A 3,497-nucleotide genomic window follows, 5' to 3' on the forward strand; every position below is an offset into this window, starting at 1 on the left:
ATGACAGTGCCTTAAAAAAAATTATGCTGCATCTTTTCTCCTGTTACCTGAAAACATAATGTGCATACATATATTATGTATATTCTTACACACGTCCGGGTCATGTTTACCAGCCGGCATTCTTTCACTCAGTGTGTGGGTATTTTGCATTGTGATCTTTAATCAAGACATTAACACGAGTAGGAGATTGTTGATTTAAGACAAGTTTGAGATCCACTAAAATTAATTGTTGTATGTTTGTCCTCCTGGCGGCTGTGGAAGCTTCATATTTCCTTTGGACATCATTAGACGTCTTCATTCTTGAAGTACAACTTGAACGCTATATGAATTTTGCCATTTTGCTAATACTGGTATGCTCCGTGCACCTACTGGAATTATTTATTCCATGCATGTTAATTTTGGCTACAAATCTAACCGATGGAGGAGCTTCTGGGTATTTAGGTCCACATTCTACTGTCAGGCTATATATTCTGTTTACATAATTTATCCTTAGAGGCCCAATAATCATGCCTGTCCACCTTGTGTCATATCTTCATCATCTTCAAAGCCTCAACTAACTGTACCATCGCCTACTCCTTTTTGTCTTTCTTCAAGTTCTTCCAACAAGCAAAAATTACAAGGAACTTTAACTCCTGTGGATACTGCCATCTTCTTCTGCACTCAGACGCCGAAAATTTTAATTTTAATGAAATCCAGCGTATCTATTATTTCTCTTATGGATCAATATTTTTCTAAAAGGACATTTCCAAGGCCATCTTGGTTTTCTCCTATGTTGTCTCCTAGGAGTTCTATAGTTGTGTGCGTTATGTTGAGGTCTATGATCCATTTTGAGTTCATTTTTGTGAAGGATGTAAGGTCTGTATTAGATTCATTTTTCTTCATGTGGATGTCCAGGTGTTCCAGCACCATTTGATGAACAGGCTGTATTGTCTGCATTGTATTGCCTTTGCTCCTTGTCAAAGATTAGTTGACTATATGCAGGTGGGCCTATTTCTGAGCTTTCTACGTTGTTCCTTGGATCTAGTAGTGTGCCTTTGCCAATGCCACCCTATCTTGATTACTGTAGGCTTATAGTAAGTCTTGAAGCAGCGTAGCATAAGTCCTCCAACTTTGTTCTTCTCCTTTAATATTGTGTTGGCTATTCTGGGTCTTTTACCTCTCTGTATAAATGTTAGATTTGGTTTGTTGATATCTGCAAGATAATTGTGGAGTCTTTGATTGGGATTGCAATAAATCTGTAAATTGATTTGAGGGGAACTGACAAACTGAAAATATTGAGTCTTCCTATTCATGAATATGAATTCTCTCTCCATTTATTTAGTTGTTCTTTGGTCTCAATCATCAGAGTTTTGTTCCCTCAAATAGATCTTCTATGTATTTTGTTAGATTTATACCTATTTCATTGCTCAGGTACTATTGTGAATGGTATTGTGTGTTTTTAAAATCTGATCCCATTTGTCATTACTGGTATACAGAAGAGCAATTTGCTTCTTCTTCTTTTTTTTTAATCTTCACCTGAGGATATTTTTCCCATTGATTTTTAGAGATAGTGGAAGGGCGGGGGAGAGACAGAGAGAGAGAGAGAGAGAGAGACATTGATGTGAGAGGGAGACATCAATTGGTTGCCTCCTACACACACTCTGACTGACCTAGGGCTAGGGATCCAGTCTGCAACCCAGGTATGAGCCCTTGACTGGGATCAAACCCTTGACCCTTCAGTCCTCGGGTTAATGCTCTTTCCACTGAGCCAAACTGGCTAGGGCTACTTTTATATTTTAAAATTGTAGCTTGTAAACATGCTATAACCACTTATTAGATCTAGAACTTTTGGGGTTTTTTTTGTCAATTGTTTGGATTTTCTACATACATGATCTTGCCATCTGCAAACAAAGACAATGTGGAAAAGCAGTGGTGAGAGGGGACATCCTTCTTGAGGACCTGATCTTAGTGGAAAGCTTTGAGTTTCTCACTATTATGTCTGATGTCAGCTGTGGGGTTTTTGTAGATTTTCTTTTTTTTTTTTTAATCCTCACCTGAAGGATTTGTTTTGCTGATGAGAGAGAGAGAGAGAGAGAGAGAGAGAGAGAGAGAGAGAGAGAGAGAGAGAAAGAAACACCAATCAGTTGCCTCCCATACACACCCACACCAGAGATCAAACCCACAACCGAGGTATGTGCCCTGACTCCGAATCGAACTGGCAGCCTTTCAGTGCACGGGATGATGCTCCAACAAACTGAGCCCTCCAGCCAGTGCTGTAGATATTCTCTATAAGTCAAGGAAGTTCCCCTCTATTCCTAGTTTGCTAAGATTTTTATCATGCATGGGTGTTGGATTTTGGCAAATGCTTTTTCTGCATCTATTGATATGATAGTGTGGTTTATTTCCATTTTTAGCCTACTGATGCAATGGATCACTTTAATTGATTTTTAAATGATGAACCAGCCTCTCTTGCATACCTGGGATAAATCCCAATGGGACATGGTGTATAATTCTTTTTATACATCATTGGGTTCAATGTGCTAATATTTTGTTGAAGATTTTTGCATCTATGTTCATGAGAGATACATTGGTCTGTAGTTTTTTGTAGTGTCTTTGATTTTGCTCTTAGAGTAATGTTGGCATTGTAGAATGAATTTGGAAGTATTTCCTCTGCTTCTGTCCTCTGAAATGGACTGTAGAGAATCAGCATAATTTATTTCTTAAAGGTTTAGTAGGATTTGCCAGTGAACTTATCTCAGGCGTTGCTTTCTGATTCAGAGAGTTGTTAATTATTGATTCAGTAATGATTCAAAAATTATTGATACAGTGTGGGCAAAAGTAGGTTTATAGTTGTTCATATGGGAATACAATAACTAATCCTATACTAATAAAAGACAAACATGCAAATTGACTGTACTTTTGCTATACCTTACGCCACGCCCACCAGCCAATCAGAGCAACTATATGCAAATTAATCCAACCAAGATGGCAGCCAGTAGCCACGGAGCTGGAGAGAGCAGGAGGCTTGCTTGCTCCAGTGATGGAGGAAGCCAAGCTTCCCTGCCTGCCGCGGCCCAGCTCTGAGCTCCACTGAAAGCAACAAAGTTTCAATTATAGAAACTAAACAAACCCCAGATACCTGCTTTCAGTCAGCTGTGGCCACGGAGCTGGAGCGAGCAGGAGTGGGTTGCCCCTGGCAATGGAGGAAGCCAAGCTTCCCACAGGCCTCCACTAAAGGCAGCAACGTTTCAATTATAGAAGGTAAATAAATCCCAGAATAAAAAGAAAAAAGAAAAAAAGGAGAGGCTGGGAGCTTACATTGCCAGGGTGCTTGGACAGCCTGAAAACTGCCCTCAGCCCCTCACCCAGACTGGCCAGGCACCCCAGTGGAGACCTCCCACCCTAAAGGGCATGTATCCAGCCTGAAAACAGCCATCAGCCCCTCACCCAGGCTGGCCAAACCTCCATGGGGTGAGGGTCCCCACTGGGGTGGACATCCTCCGAGGGGTCCCACACTG

The 3,497-nt window shown here is 40.7% G+C and overlaps 1 pseudogene across 1 annotated transcript; it reads right to left on the reverse strand.

Moving 5' to 3' along the window:
- Window positions 1-222: 222 nt before the first annotated feature.
- LOC308523043 (ubiquitin-conjugating enzyme E2 variant 2-like) lies at window positions 223-648 on the reverse strand (annotated as a pseudogene). Its single transcript has one exon. The product of its transcript is annotated as a ubiquitin-conjugating enzyme E2 variant 2-like (transcript).
- Window positions 649-3,497: the final 2,849 nt, after the last annotated feature.

The sequence above is a fragment of the Myotis nattereri genome (genome assembly GCF_964212035.1).
Source record: "Myotis nattereri genome assembly, chromosome: 8".
In the NCBI taxonomy this organism is placed as follows: domain Eukaryota; kingdom Metazoa; phylum Chordata; class Mammalia; order Chiroptera; family Vespertilionidae; genus Myotis; species Myotis nattereri.